The sequence below is a fragment of the Lolium rigidum genome, chromosome 1 (assembly GCF_022539505.1).
Source record: "Lolium rigidum isolate FL_2022 chromosome 1, APGP_CSIRO_Lrig_0.1, whole genome shotgun sequence".
In the NCBI taxonomy this organism is placed as follows: domain Eukaryota; kingdom Viridiplantae; phylum Streptophyta; class Magnoliopsida; order Poales; family Poaceae; genus Lolium; species Lolium rigidum.
Genome location: NC_061508.1, coordinates 92610577 through 92627459, shown reverse-complemented (window position 1 = coordinate 92627459; position 16883 = coordinate 92610577). Strand labels below are relative to the sequence as shown.

The following is a 16883-nucleotide window of genomic DNA, read 5'->3' as shown; positions in this document are numbered from 1 at the left end:
AAGAACACGGCACCCAGGTCGCAAGTTTGCAGCAATTGTTAGAGCATCAGACTGTTGGACTTGCCAGGCCAAAATCCGGCGCTATTTAACATCGGATAGATGTAATTTTTAATCTATGGAGGCTTATTTTTCCAGCGGCGAGTTCAGGATGGATAATTTTTTTTGATAAATAATGACAAAACAAGATGAAATTTGTTCAAACATAAGCGAAATTTAAAGATATTTAACATATATAGGTGAGTTCGTACATATATAGACCGAATTCGTACATATATTTGAATTCGGCCAGATGGAAACATAAAGTAAAATTAATAACGGTCTTCTACATGCCGAAATGGCGGTAGAAGGCCGTGTAGTCGCCGCCGTCATCGTCGTCGCTCGAGTAGCCGGCGTCCTCGGCCGGCGGCGCCTCATACCAACGGCTTGAGTGGCGGCGTCGGTACAGCTCGTCGTCGCTGCTCTCCTCGAGCTTGATCAGCTCGACGGGCTTGGGCGTGACGTTCGTTGCGACGGCCGGTGCGGCGGCGCGGACGACGCGTTGCCGCGCGGCAGCCAGGTCCAGCAGGCGACGCTGCTGCTCCGCCTCCTGCCGCTCCCAGTCCCGCCTGGACCAGTCGAGCGCGGAGTCGATGGGGAGCGTGTTGTCGGCGGGGACGAGGTCGTTGAGCGACCTGGCGACCGCCTCCGCCACCGCGGCGTCCTCGGCATGCTTGGCCTCCTCCTCGGCGAGCTGGGACGCGGCGACCTCCTTCTTCGACGACTTCCTCTTGCGGCCGCGCGAGGGAGAAGAAGGTTGGTCGCGGATGACGAGGGCGCCGCTGCTGCACCCTCTTGTCGCCGGTGGAGATGCCGGCTCCTTCTTGATGAAGGTCGGTGTTGAAGGCAGAGGAGCCGATCCGCCGGACCTGGATGCCAACCTCGACCCAGATGAAGAGGAGGACGGCGCCATCCTTCGCGGCGTCCAAGAGCTACCGTGCTGGCGCGACACGGTAGGCGCCACCGGCGGCGACATCCCCAGAACGGGGGAATTCCCACCCTCGATGTGCGCGAGCACATTCTCGAGGGTGCGGCCAGGCGCGCTCCACCAGCGGCGGCGGTCGCCGGCGTTGTTCCTAGCGGGAGGAGGAGGAGGTCCGTCGTAATGGGCGAGTTCGCGCACGTACCTCTGCCGGAAGAATTGCGTCCACGCCTCGTAATTGTCGAGGAAGAACCTCTCCTCCGCGCGCTGCTCGTCACTGAGGTTGACGAGCATCGCGTCGATCTCCTCCTACAGGGCGGCGCGACCGATCGGCGGCGGCGGGATCGGGACGCCGCCCGCGCTGAGTCACCATCCTCCGGGTGCGCGGAAGTCCGTCGGCGTGGGGTAGCCTGCCGCGTGCAGGAGCCGCCCCTCCCATTGGTGGAGAGAGCGGCGGCCGAAGCCGTTGTTCGCCGCGTCGTCGTTCGCCATTGATTGCAACTCTCACTCGATAAGATTGGGCAAGAGAGGTGGTGTGAGAACGGGGAGACGGCGTGGTGAATGCGGCCGGACGCGGTAGTTCAGCGATAAATAGAGGGCGATGCGCGTGAAACCGAGGCGACGGCATTAACTCGCCGCGTGGAAGCTACGCGTCCGGCGAAGATTGACCGGAGACAGGCTTTTACAGCGCGCGGAAGACGATGCGATGAGGACGCCGATCGGACTTTCTCGCCGACAAGTCGGGGCCACCAGCCGCGTGGGAAGTTTTCTCAGCGTTTCCCGCGCTTTCGTTTCGTCCAGACTTCCCGACCGCTCCCGGAGGGGCGGGATGACCTGGGCTCCCTGGATGGATGAAAGCCCAAATTCGAACAAAAACGAGGATCGGGAGCGCAACTGAACCGTTTTCGTCCATTTGGTGGAGGCCTTCCGGGGGGAGACAGCTGGAGATGCTCTTATTCTCTAGAGAACTGGGTCAGTTTCGAGGAGGTTGGCGCACGCACGATCAAGGCAGATTGATTGGGCGCGCATGGGAAGAGGCGAATCCAGCACACGGTAGCCGTTGGATCATTTTTGGCAACACCTGATGAACGGCAAGTAATAGTTTTGTGTAACAAATCAACGGCTACAATAACTTCTGAGGTGCTACGGCGGAAACTGGAAAGAGATGGTGAATTCAAATTCAAAACTGCTACATTATAGTAGTAGAGACAAAATATTTTTTCTTTTGAGTGAACATTGTTTATCATCTGATTTCGGCTATGTGCCTTCCTTTCGAGTTCTTTTATTTACTTAGTTTTTATGGGGAAGGAAAAGAAAGAAAATGGTGAAGGATTTGATGGCCATGTTTAGTGGAAGAAAATAGGAACTGTGATAGGAGCGGCTCTAGTGACTGAGTGGAACCGATTGCTTGTAGACAACTACCCTCGTCTCCCACAATATAAAACGTTTTGACATGATTGTCAAAAAATGCTATACTGCGGGAAGGAGGGATTACAATTTTAGATTCATGGTCTATGATCTTTTTTCTACGGCTGGCCAGAAATATAATTCGAGTAACTAAAGGTTGATAACTGAGAGAAGATTGAATTACCAAATTAATGCTACCACTGAACATCAAATTAAGGTAGAGTACACATCAGTACGTACTACACGAAGCACGCTTAGTCCGATCGTGTAATCCAAGGATGAATCAGTGGATGGACACATTTGTGAAGTCCTCGTCGCGCTCGGCGCCATCGCTCAGCGACGAGTAGAAGGACTTGTCCTCGTTTTCGGCGCGTTCTTTGCCCTTGAGCTCCGTGATTCCGTCCACAGCGTTCTTGAGCTCCCATCGGGTCTCCACGCTGCCCTCGCAGCACGCCATGCCGATCTTGATCAGCTTCACCACCTCCTCCTTGTCCGCCTCATCCTCTAACTTGAGGTCACCGTCCACCACCGTCGTCAGCCACTCCTCCTCCGGCGTTGACGCAACGAGGCCCACGAGGTCGTTGCCCGCCGACGGCTTCTGCTTCTGCTGCTCGTGCTCCGGCGAGGACGTGGCCGCCGCCTTCACGTCGTACGATGGCGGCTTCCCCGTGACGATCTCGAGGATGAGGAGCCCGAGGCACCAGACGTCGCTCTTCTTGGACGACTTTCCGAACTGCTTCCGCTCGGGGGCCTTGAACGCCACCATGAGCTGCGCGGCGTGCGACTGGTTCATCACCGGCACCAGCGCGTAGTCGGTGAGCAGGGGCTGGAATTCGTCGTCGAGCAGGATATTTGACGACTTGAGGTGGCCGTGCGGCACCGTCAGCATCGGCAGCTCGTCGTACATGTAGTTCAGCGCGCTCGCCACGCCCTTGATGATGTTGAGCCGAGGCGTCCAGTGCACCACCGCCTTCTTCACCCCGCGGCCCTCGCCGTGGAGGAGGTGGGCGAGGCTCTTGTTGGGGACGAAGTCGTGCATCAGGAGCTTCTCCTCCTTGCGGTAGTAGTAGGAGACGAGCGGGAGGAGGTTGGGGTGGGACAGACGGCCCAGCCGCCGCATGTGCTCCTCGAAGTCCTCCCTGCCCACGCGGTTCATCTCCTTGAACCGCTTCACCACGATGGACTGCCCGCCGGTCAGGCTGGCGCGGTAGCACACGCCGAGATTGGCGCCCGCGTTGCCGCTCAGCACCTCCGCCGTCGCCTTCAGCAGGTCCTGCAGCTCGAAGAACCTGCCCCGGTCCTCGCGCACGAACGTCAGCCGCCCCTGCTCCGCAGCCTTGCGCGTGGCCGTGCTTCCCGCGCCTCCGGCAACCGCGGCGGCAGCGCCGGCGGCGGCTGCGGCACCCTGCGCAGCGGCCTGCGGACCCACGCGCGCAGCGTCAACCTTCGCCGGCTCCGCATTCATCTTCTTCATCGACGGCTTCTTCGAGATGGCCGGGCCGATGTTCCCGGTGTTGCTCTCTCGACGCCGCCTCTGCATCACCATGAGCAAAAAGCCCAAGATGGCCATCACGCCGAGGCACGCCACCAGGACGCCCGAGGACGTTGAGCCGTCGGTGGGCTCCACCGGAAGATCTTGTGCCGTGGCCTCCTCTGGCAGCGGGCCCGTTGTTTTGGGAGCCGCCGGGGTTGCCGGTGGTGACGGAGGAGTTTCCGGCGCCTTTGCTGGACGCCGGTGGCGAAGGCGGGGGTCCGCCTGTTCCGGACGCCGGTGGCGAAGGCGGTGGAGCTGTTCCCGGTTGAGCCGGAGCCGGTGGCGGCGACGTCGGTGGAGCGGCGCATTTGTTGTCAAGTGATCCACCGCAGAGATTCTTATTGCCTGCACCGAAGAACAACAAGGGTCACACACGCGCCGTGGTTGACAACTGGGCGGCCGGCCGGTAATTAACGTGGAGTGTTCTGCTCACCGGCAAACATGTCGGCAGGCATGGACTTGAGGCTCGGCGGGATCTCCCCCTCCAGCTCATTGTTCGCTACATTGAAGACCTGCAGTTCCTTCTGTCCGAGGTCAGGGATTTTGCCCTGGAACTTGTTATCGTTGAGCAGCACGTCGAGCAGCTTGGGCACGTCGGCGAGGGAGGCCGGGATGGGGCCGGAGAAGTTGTTCTTGGCCAAGAACACCTTCTTGAGCGAGCCCATCCCGTCGAACGCGTCGGCGGGGATCACACCGGAGAACTTGTTCCCGGAGAGGAAGACGGCGCGGAGACCACTGAGCACCTTGACGTCGGGCATCGGGCCGGCGAACTGGTTGTCCATGAAGCTCACGGAGCGGAGGACCTCGAGTGGCTTCAGCGGGCTGAGGTCGAGCTTGCCAGAGAGGCCCATGTTCTCCATCTGCAGGCCCGTGACGTCGCCCTTGTGGCAGATGACGCCGGCCCAGTTGGAGGCGCTGCCTTCGCAGGGGCGCGTGCCGGGCAACCAGGTCTTGAGGGCGCCGTTGTCGTCCGTGATGCCTTCCTTGAACTTGAGCAGCGCGTCGGCGGCGGGGTCGGGGCTAGCAGAAGCGAGCTGGCGCGCGGCGTGGGCGGCGGGGAGCAGGACGAGGCAGACGGCGATCAGCAGGAGGCGCGCCGGGAGGGGTGGCGCTCCGGCGGCCATGTCCAGGCCCGCGGTGCCGGGGAGCCAGCCCGCCGGCGCCACGGCTTGACGACGGCGGGCGGATGCGGCGATGTGGCAGCCACGAAGCTGGTTGGTTTGGCGCGCGCGAGGAGGTCAGGCTGGCTGGCACCACGTTGTTTTGTCAAGGGGGAGGACGCAGGCAGGGAAGGGCGAGATCGAGCGCGCGCGCAACCCCGGAGACGGAGAGGATTCAGGGGCGCGCGCGCGTGGGCGAGGATGGCGGGGAGAGAGAATTCAGGAGCGTGTGGGAAGGAGGGTGGTGGTGAGAGGGAGAGAAATGTGGCGTCATCAATGGCGGGCTGCTGTTCTTGGCCCAAGAATAGAGGAGGAAGGTCTCCGCATGCGCCGATGACGATGAGGTTGTCAAATCCAGTCTCGTTCTATTCTATAGCCAAATCAAGCTGTCAACAATCTAAAATGGATGGCCTAGCATGTTGTTCCTGTCTTTGGCGCCATTTTAGCAGCAGTGCTCTTTTCGAAATTTCAGAGAACCAACCGACACAGATGAACCATATAAAGTGAAATTAGATTGTAGACTCAAGATAAGCCCAGCTTTAAATTAATAAAATCACGATACGGTAGAGTACAACCAACATATAACAGATCCACACACAACACCAAAACATCCAGGGTCCGCGACCCAACCAAATGTACCAAACAACAAAGGCCCAACACACATAGCGGCAGAAAGACTGGGAGCCCCTACCACCCCATGGACAAACGAAAACCGGAGATACAACATGGGGATCAAGACGATGGCGTCAATGAGCACAGATTGCACACCGTTGGGGAACCCCAAGTGGAAGGTATGATGATCACAATAGCAAGTTTTCCCTCAGTAAAAAACCAAGGTTTAATCGACCAGTAGGAGAAACGCGTGACTTCTGAAGGTGTTGCTAGCTGACTAGTGGCAGGACGTAGTACCGGCGTCAGCAACAATGTGAAACCTACATACAACACAACCAAAACACTTTGCCCCAACTTACAGTGAGGTTGTCAATCTCACCGGTTTTGCTGAACACAAATGATTAAATGTATCGAGTGTAAGGAGATGTTTGCAGTAATTAAAGAAAACAGTGCTTGCGGAAAGTAAACAGAGCAAGATTGTAGTGGATGAATTTATCAGTGTAAAGGAAAGGACTGGGGTTCACAGTTCACGAGAGGTGTCTCTCCATAAAGATAAATAATATGTTGGATGAACAAATTACAGCTGGGCAATTGACAGAATATCGATCATACATGACAAGATGATTACTATGAGATTCGTTTGGGCATTACAATATAATACATAGACCGTAATCCAACTACGTCTATGACTAATAATCCACCTTCCGGTTATCGTTCGAACCCCTTCCAGTATTAAGTTGGAGGCAACAGATTATCGCATTAAGCAATGTGTGTAAAGTAAACAATAGAATTACCCTCTGATAAAATATTATTGTTTTCTCCCTAGTAGCAACAGCAAATCTACAATCTTTGAAGTTATTGTCACTCTGCTAGAAAACTGGAGGCATTAACCTACTATCGAGCATAAATACCCCCTCTTGGAGTCACAAGTATCTACTTGGCCAGAGTATCTACTAGCAACGGAGAGAATGCAAGATCACAAATAACATATGACATGAAAATATAATCGACCTCAACATAATATACAATATTCATCGGATCCCAGCAAACACAACATGTAGCATGACATAAGGATGATCTTGATCATGTAGGGCAGCTCACAAGATCTAAACATGAGGCACAAATTGGAGAAGACAACCATCTAGCTACTGCTATGGACCCATAATCTAGGGATGAACTACTCACGCATCACTTCGGAGGCGGGCATGATGATGTAGATGCCTCCGGCGATGATCTCCCCCTCCGTCAGGGTACCGGGAAGAGCTTTAGAACCATCCCGAGATGGGTTCTGCGATGGCGGCCGCGACGGAACTTTTCGTGGATGGAGACTCGGGTCTTCAGGGTTTTCCCCAAATCGTGCTTAAATAGGCGGAGGGGGGATGTCGGTGGAGGCCAGGGTGGCCCACACCATCCCTAGGCGCGGGCCAAGGTCAGGCCAATTGTGAACTTGTTTCAGATGTTCCAGAGGGATCAAAACCGGGTGGCACAACAAATCTAGAGCACCCTCTTTGTCTGCCCAGAGCATCTGTCTAGGAGTCTAAACACATCGGCCGCACAAGAGGGGTTCCATGAGCACCCCAGCAGTTCCCTAACTGCACTCCACATGAACGTGGCTAATGTGCACGAGAAGAAAATATGGTTCATGTCCTCCCATTCTTCACACAGGGCACACCTCCCTGTGGAAGGGCCATGCCGTTGGCGGATATTGTCGTTCGACGGCAGACGTTTCCGAATAAGTTTCCACATGAACACTTGGATCTTCAGAGGAACTGCAATCCTCCAAGATCGCTATAATGCTTTCTAGGGGTTCCCTGGCACATCTTTTTGCATAGGGAGCGAGCGGAGAACCTCTCCGAGGGTTATAACGCCCATGTGATGATATCCGGTTCCGAAGTTAGGTGACAGATCCCAATCTCTCTCCTAAGCTCAGCCTAGACTGCCATGTCCCCCCTGACCAAGGGCCTGACGTAGCGGGATACGCCAACTCCCCCTCCCTTATAGTCGAGCAAAAATTGAACACTCTGGTTGAACCGTAAGCGCGGAAATAGAGGGGAAGCGATCCTGAAGGGGCCCCAAGCCCTAGCACCAATGCAGTCATAGATGTGTAGAAGAACCGTTATGTAATAACCCAGAACATAGGAACAACGAAGGGTAGATTTAGAAATGGGATGTGCATTTCATCGCAAAACGAGGGAAATTTTCGCGCCTTATTGCAACTAAACCTAAGAGGGATCGAGGTTCTCTCTCAATTGCAATTAGGGTTAGGCAATGTGAGTTATGAATTTTGACATGAACTCTTTTGTATCTTATTGATTTTGGGAGTTGATTTCATTTAACAAGTTATATTGAATTTATAACTCAAAGAATAAATGTTAAGCAATATTGAAAATGAAATATGAATAAATAATTCAAATACAACTCATAACTCAAATGACTTTGAATCTCAAATTGAAATATAAAGACATAATCATTTATAATAGAATTATACAAATACAAATGAGCTCATATGTAAATTTGAGCTTTATTTATTTGGATACACACATACAAGGTCTTTACAATATTCTTAATACAAGAATTAAATGAAATATAAACAGAAATAAAAAGAAGATTACGTCATTTGATCCTAAACTAAAATTCTAAACTTATGACTTGGAAGAATTGCTTCTTAAGTCATATTCGCCTTCAAAACCCGCAAGGACAAAAAGAAAAGCTATACAGGGGTTAAATGGTAAGTCAGTAATCAGTCTGGGGTGAACCAAGTGTCACTTGGACAGCACAAGGATAAGATGAAGCAGACCAACCCTGGGTATACACAGAGGGCTCAAGTTTCACCAAAAGAGCTCACAGCTCTTGGGTTGTTGTGCAAGAAACAGCAAGGCAAGGCACAGCCTAGTCACCAAGCATGCCAGGCTTGTGTGGCTTGGCCAGAGAAGAAGTACCAGGAGTATAAATAGGGCAGAAACCCTAGAAATGTTGCACAGTTGACCAGATAAGCATTCACCCAGTAATCAGTGAGGAAAAGAGTAGAGTTCATCCTTTTCTTGCTCAAGAACAGCAACAACCATCACAGAAACCAACCATCCATACAGTGAGGCAACAACAGCATGAACCATTTCATCCTAGCTACTGGATCAAGTCCAGTGAGCTATGGACAGCAGCACAGCACATACACACACTTGTGTATTAGCCAGAGCAAGAATGAGCCACAGTAAAAGTAGATAATCCATTCACTTAGCCAAGAAGTAACCCAGTAACCATCCACTAGGATTTAATTGATCAAATGGATCAATTGGATCAAGCCAAGCATAGCAGAGCATCTGAGACAAGCAGTGATCCAAGAAATGGATCAACTGAAGCCTACACAAACCATGGGTGAGCATCACTAACACTACAAGTGTCAGTAGTGCAAACCTAGGTCAATCACAAGTCCAATAATCGTATGAATTAACCAGTAAGCCTATGAGCAAGCCAATGAGCATAGGAACAAGCCAGTAGGCAGATGAACAGGAGACAGTAAGCAATTGCACAGCACAGAGTCATGCACAGAGATTGCGCACAGCACAGTGAGCCAATAGGCATAGTCATAACATCAACAAGCTAAGGAATAGAGCATGGCATGAACAGCAAGAGCAATAGCACAAGCAGTAGCATGACAGCACATCAAGCTTAGCAGCAGCATACGCTGGACAGCAGCAGGCATAGATCGAGTAGAGGTAGAAGGAGCAGAAGAGGTAGCCAGAGGAGGTAGAGGTAGCAGAAAGGGTACCTGGTGAAGAAGGAGGCAGCAGCAATGGCGGCACAGGCCAGCCACGGTGGCGCCAAACCGCGGCCAGGCCCGTGCCAGGCCACGCACACCACCAGGGAAGGCGGCGAACCACCAGGAACGACGAGGAAGCACAGATCGGCGAAGATCGCCACGGATCCGTCGGTGTCTGCGAGCATCGCACACGCGCATGCACAGTCGAAGACAAGATCAATGAAACCATGATGTCTACGCACGCTTCTATTCCTGTAGACAGTGTTGGGCCTCCAAGAGCAGAGGTTCGTAGAACAGCAGCAAGTTTCCCTTAAGTGAATCACCCAAGGTTTATCGAACTCAGGGAGGTAGAGGTCAAAGATATCCCTCTCAAGCAACCCTGCAATTAAGATAAAAGAAGTCTCTTGTGTCCCCAACACACCTAATACACTTTTCAGATGTATAGGTGCACTAGTTCGGCGAAGACATAGTGAAATACAAGTAATATGGATGATTATAAGTAGTAATTGCAACCTAAAATAAAATGGCAGCAAGCGAACATGTAGCAGAACTTGTTGGAAACGGTGTTTCAATGCTTAGAAACAAGGCCTAGGGATCATACTTTCACTAGTGGACACTCTCAACAATGATCACATAATTGAATAAATAAATGCTACTCTCAAACACTCTCTTGTTGGATAACAAACACCATTCATTGTGTAGGGCTGCAAAAGCACACCTCAAGCCGGAGTAAACAAGCTCCACAACGTCATAAAGGAATCACACACGATGCGCACACTGTCACCATCACACCGTGGAGAGTGACTCCGGAGTTCATATTAAAGTAACCTCTAGAGTGCATAATAGACAAGAGTAACATCTACATATTCAACTAGATTACAAAGCTCATGATCACATAAAGATCACACCATGGGAGAGAGAGATGAACCACATAGCTACCGGTAGAGCCCTCAGCCTCGGGGAAGAACTACTCCCTCCTCATCATGGGAGACAGCAACAGAGATGAAGATGGCGATGGAGTCGATGGAGATGGCTCCGGGGGCAATTCCCCGTCCCGGCAGGGTGCCGAAACAGAGACTTCTGTCCCCCGAATTAGGGTTTTTGGTGGCGGCGGAGCTACGGAACTCTTCTGGAGAAATCGTCCCTCCCCTTAGGGTTTTCAGGGCAGGAGCTTAATATAGGCGAAAGGGCGGCGCGAGGGGGTGCCCGAGGGGCCCACCCCATAGGGCGGCGCCACCCCCCTCCTGGCCGCACCAGTGGATGGGGAGGAGGCCGTGGGCCTCCTTTGGCCTGGCCCTTCTGGCTCCGTGGGTCTTCTGGCGAAATAGAATTTCTGTAATTTTTCTGAATTTTTCCGAGCACTTTGGTTTTTGGGCCTTTTCTGCAATAAACAGACATAATAAACAGAAACTGGCACTGTGGCATCTTGTTAATAGGTTAGTCCAATAAATGCCATAGTATGATATAAAGTGCATATAAAACATGTAGCTATTGGCATAAAATTAGCATGGAACATAAGAAATTATAGATACGTTGGAGACGTATCAAGCATCCCCAAGTTTAGTTCCTACTCGCCCTCGAGTAGGTAAACGATAAAAAGAATAATTTCTGAAGTGACATGCTACCAACATAATCTTGATCAATACCATTGTAAAGCATATGAGATGAATGAAGTGACTCAAAGCAATGGTCTATAGTTTGCTAACAAATAGATAATGACTAAACAACTGAATCATATAGCAAAAACTTTTCATGAATAGTACTTTCAAGACAAGCATCAAAAAGTCTTGCATAAGAGTTAACTCGTAAAGCAATAGATTCTTAATAAAAGGTTTTGAAGCAACACAAAGGAAGATTTAAGTTTCAGCAATTGCTTTCAACTTTTAACATGTATATCTCATGGATAATTGTCAACACAAAGTAATATGATGAGTGCAATAAGCAAGCACATAATAAATGATGCACCCAAAGTTGACACAAGTGTTTCCTTCTAAGATAGAAAGAAGTAGGTAAACTGACTCAACATAAAGTAAAAGAAAGGCCCTTCGCAGCGGGAAGCAGGGATTAAATCATGTGCTAGAGCTTTTTAAGTTTTTGAAATCATAAAGAGAGCATAAAAAATAAAGTTTTGAGAGGTGTTTGTTGTTGTCAACGAATGGTAGTGGGCACTCTAACCCCCTTGTCAAACGAGACTTTCAAAGAGCGGCTCCCATGAAGGACGTTATCTCTACCGGCAAGGTAGATCATCCCTCTTCTCTTTTGTTTACACATGTATTTTAGTTTTATTTATAGATGACACTCCTCCCAACCTTTTGCTTTCACAAGCCATGGCTAACCGAATCCTCGGGTGCCTTCCAACATTTCACATACCATGGAGGAGTGTCTATTGCAAAATTAAGTTGCTTACTGATAAATCAGGGCAAAACATGTGAAGAGAATTATTAATGAAAGTTAATTAATTGGGGTTGGGCACCCCGTTGCCAGCTCTTTTTGCAAAATTATTGGATAAGATGATGTATATGCCACTAGTCCATTGGTGAAAGTCTGCCCAACAAGATTGAAAGATAAAACACCACATACTTCCTCATGAGCTATAAAACATTGACACAAATAAGGAGTAATAAAGTTTTGAATTGTTTAAAGGTAGCACATGAAGTATTTACTTGGAATGGCAGAAAAATACCACATAGTAGGTAGTTATGGTGGACACAAATGGCATAGGTTTTGGCTCAAGGTTTTGGATGCACGAGAAGCATTCCCTCTCGGTACAAGGCTTTGGCTAGCAAGGTTGTTTGAAGCAAACACAAGTATAAACCGGTACAGACAAAACTTACATAAGAACATATTGCAAGCATTATAAGACTCTACACCTGTCTTCCTTGTTGCTCAAACACTTTTGCCGGAAAATATCTAGACCTTAGAGAGACCAATCATGCAAACCAAATTTCAACAAGCTCTACGGTAGTTCTCCACTAATAGGTTTAAACTACATGATGCAAGAGCTTAAACATGATCTACTTGAGAGCTCAAAACAATTGCCAAGTATCAAATTATTCAAGACAATATACCAATTACCACATGAAGCATTTTCTGTTTCCAACCAAATAACAATCAATGCTGAGGCTTTCAGCTTTCGCCATGAACATTAAAGTAAAACGAAGAACACAAGTGTTCAAATGAAAAAGCGGAGCGTGTCTCTCTCCCACACAAGCATGCTAGGATCCGATTTATTCAGAGAATGAAAATAACAAAACGAAAATAAAAGCACACAGACGCTCCAAGTAAAGTGCATAAGATGTGACAGAATTAAAATATAGTTTCACTAGAGATGACCTAATACACTTTTCAGATGTATAGGTGCACTAGTTCGGCGAAGACATAGTGAAATACAAGTAATATGGATGATTATAAGTAGTAATTGCAATCTGAAATAAAAATGGTAGCAAGCGAACATGTAGCAGAACTTGTTGGAAACGGTGTTTCAATGCTTAGAAACAAGGCCTAGGGATCATACTTTCACTAGTGGACACTCTCAACAATGATCACATAATTGAATAAATAAATGCTACTCTCAAACACTCTCTTGTTGGATAACAAACACCATTCATTGTGTAGGGCTGCAAAAGCACACCTCAAGCCGGAGTAAACAAGCTCCACAACGTCATAAAGGAATCACACACGATGCGCACACTTGTCACCATCACACCGTGGAGAGTGACTCCGGAGTTCATATTAAAGTAACCTCTAGAGTGCATAATAGACAAGAGTAACATCTACATATTCAACTAGATTACAAAGCTCATGATCACATAAAGATCACACCATGGGAGAGAGAGATGAACCACATAGCTACCGGTAGAGCCCTCAGCCTCGGGGAGAACTACTCCCTCCTCATCATGGGAGACAACAACAGCGATGAAGATGGCGATGGAGTCGATGGAGATGGCTCCGGGGGCAATTCCCCGTCCGGCGGGGTGCCGAAACGAGACTTCGTCCCCCGAATTAGGTTTTTTGGTGGCGGCGAAGCTACGGAACTCTTCTGGAGAAATCGTCCCTCCCCTTAGGGTTTTCAGGGCAGGAGCTTAATATAGGCGAAAGGGCGGCGCGAGGGGGTGCCCGAGGGGCCCACCCCATAGGGCGGCGCCGCCCCTCCTCGGCCGCGCCGGTGGATGGGGAGGAGGCCGTGGGCCTCCTCCGGCCCGGCCCTTCGGCTCAGTGGGTCTTCCGGCGAAATAGAATTTCTGTAATTTTTCCGGATTTTTCCGAGCACTTTGGTTTTTGGGCCTTTTACGCAATAAACGGACATAATAAACGAAGCGGCACTGTGGCATCTTGTTAATAGGTTAGTCCAATAAATGCCATAATATGATATAAAGTGCATATAAAACATGTAGCTATTGGCATAAAACTAGCATGGAACATAATAAATTATAGATACGTTGGAGACGTATCAAACCACTCGGACGAGCAGATGCGTCATCGCGAGTTACATCGGCGAGCACCACGGCACGCCTTGGTTCGGCCGGAGTTGGACGCAACACGGCGGCGACCATGGTGGCGACGCAGTCGCCACTCGAATCGCCTAGGGTTAGGGTTAGCGAGCGAAGCGGTGAGTGAGAGAGAGTGATGGTGGGCCGAGTGACTCGGTTCCACCACACCGTTACTTTTCCAATTATAAATATGACTGTGTGGTGGGCAATGGAACCATGGTATGTGTTGATATGGTGGAGGTTCCATTGCAAGGATTCTATTAATCTAGGACTAATCACCAATGTCGTCTAGTGATTCTAGCACCTCTGCAGAGTGTATCAAATTTGTGGCAGTCACTCCCTGTTCCGGGAAGGGAACTACGAACGCGGCAGGAAAGGAACTCCGTGAAGTTCTGGTCAACCTGTGAAGACTGGCGGGCATAGTTTTCAATATAAAATCAACATTTTGAAGAAATGTTTTAGAAACATGCATTGACCTGAGATTTTCTGATCAATGGTCGTAGCTAGTGCATCAAACACATTTTTCCTTTTGAGCTTGATGAGTACGGATACGTCTCCGACGTATCGATAATTTCTTATGTTCCATGCCACATTATTGATGATACTTACATGTTTTATACACACTTTACATCGTTTTGATGCATTTTCTGGAACTAACCTATTGACAAGATGTCGAAAGGCCAGTTGCTGTTTTCTGCTGTTTTGGTTCCAGAAAGGCTGTTCGGGCAATATTCTCGGAATTCGACGAAACGAAGACCAAACATCATAATTCACCGAGACGGACCAGGACACCGAAGGAGACCCGGAGAGGAGGCCCAGGGGCCCCACACCATACGGCCGCGCGGGCAGGCCCCTGGCCGCGCCGGCCTATGGGGAGGGCGCCACGGTGCCCCTCCTGCGCCGCCTCTTCGCCTATAAGACCCCTTTCGACCTAAAAACGCGATACCAATTGACGAAACTCCAGAAAGACTCCAGGGGCGCCGCCACCATCGCGAAACTCCAATTCGGGGGATAGAAGTCTCTGTTCCGGCACCCTGCCGGGACGTGGAATTGCCCCCGGAGTCATCTCCACCGCCGTCTCCACCGCCATCTTCACCGCCATCGCTGTCTCCATGATGAGGAGGGAGTAATTCACCCCCGGGGCTGAGGGCTCCGCTGTAGCTATGTGGTTCATCTCTCTCTTTATGTGATCTAGTTGAATATCATCTATGTGCTACTCTAGTGATGTTATTAAAGTAGTTTATTCCTCCTGCATGGTGTAATGGTGACAGTGTGTGCATCGTGTAGTACTTGGCGTGGGCTATGATTGTGATTGATACGTCTCCGATGTATTGATAATTTCTTATGTTCCATGCCACATTATTGATGATATCTACATGTTTTATGCACACTTTATGTCATATTCGTGCATTTTCTGGAACTAACCTATTAACAAGATGCCGAAGTGCCGATTCTTTGTTTTCTGCTGTTTTTGGTTTCAGAAATCCTAGTAAAGAAATATTCTCGGAATTGGACGAAATCAACGCCCGGGTTCCTATTTTGCCCGGAAGCATCCGGAACACACGAGAACCGCCGAGAGAGGGGCACAGGCCCACCAAACCATAGGCCGGCGCGGCCTAGGGGTGGCCCGCGCCCCCCTATAGTGTCGTCGCCTCGTTGACCTCCTGATGCCGCCTCTTCGCCTATTTAAGCCCCCTCGACCTAAAACCTCGAGACGGAAAAGCCACGGTACGAGAAACCTTCCAGAGCCGCCGCCATCGCGAAGCCAAGATCTGGGGGACGGGACTCTCCGTTCCGGCACGCCGCCGGGACGGGGAAGTGCCCCGGAAGGCTTCTCCATCGACACCGCTGCCATCTCCACCGCCATCTTCATCACCGCTGCTTGTCTCCCATGAGGAGGGAGTAGTTCTCCATCGAGGCTCGGGGCTGTACCGGTAGCTATGTGGTTAATCTCTCTCCTATGTACTTCAATACAATGATCTCATGAGCTGCCTTACATGATTGAGATTCATATGAGTTTTGTATCACAATTCATCTATGTGCTACTCTAGTGATGTTATTAAAGTATTCTATTCCTCCTGCATGGTGTAATGTGGACAGTGTGTGCATCATGTAGTACTTGGCGTAGTATATGACTGTGATCTCTTGTAGATTATGAAGTTAACTATTACTATGATGGTATTGATGTGATCTATTCCTCCTTTCATAGTGTGATGGTAGTAGTGTGCATGCTATGTTAGTACTTGGTTTGGTTATGTTGATCTGTCATGCACTCTAAGGTTATTTAAATATGAACATTGAATATTGTGGAGCTTGTTAACTCCGGCATTGAGGGTTCGTGTAATCCTACACAGTTAGTGGTGTTCATCATCCAACAAGAGGGTGTAGAGTCTAGCATCTATCTATCTATTCTGTTATGTGATCAATGTTGAGAGTGTCCACTAGTGAAAGTGTAATCCCTAGGCCTTGTTCCTAAATACTGCTATCGCTGCTTGTTTACTGTTTTACTGCGTTACTACTGCTGCGTTACTACTGCTTATTCATACCACCTGTATTTCACTATCTCTTCGCCGAACTAGTGCACCTATTAGGTGTGTTGGGGACACAAGAGACTTCTTGCTTTGTGGTTGCAGGGTTGCATGAGAGGGATATCTTTGACCTCTTCCTCCCTGAGTTCGATAAACCTTGGGTGATCCACTTAAGGGAAAACTTGCTGCTGTTCTACAAACCTCTGCTCTTGGAGGCCCAACACTGTCTACAGGAAAAGGAGGGGGCGTAGACATCAAGCTATTTTCTGGCGCCGTTGCCGGGGAGGAAAGGTAAAAGGCACTCATACTCCGGTTCCAGGTAACAGTACTTTTCTGGCGCCATTGTGTTTGTGCTCGAAGCTATTTCCTTTAGATCCTGCAATTGCAACTTTTTGTTTCTTGTTTTACACTAGTTAGGCATAATGGAAAACAACAAA

At 49.8% G+C, this 16883-nt stretch overlaps 1 pseudogene; it reads right to left on the bottom strand.

The window, feature by feature from the left end:
• Positions 1 to 2648: 2648 nt before the first annotated feature.
• Positions 2649 to 5023, bottom strand: LOC124649034 (annotated as a pseudogene).
• Between the last annotated feature and the right edge of the window lie 11860 nt (positions 5024 to 16883).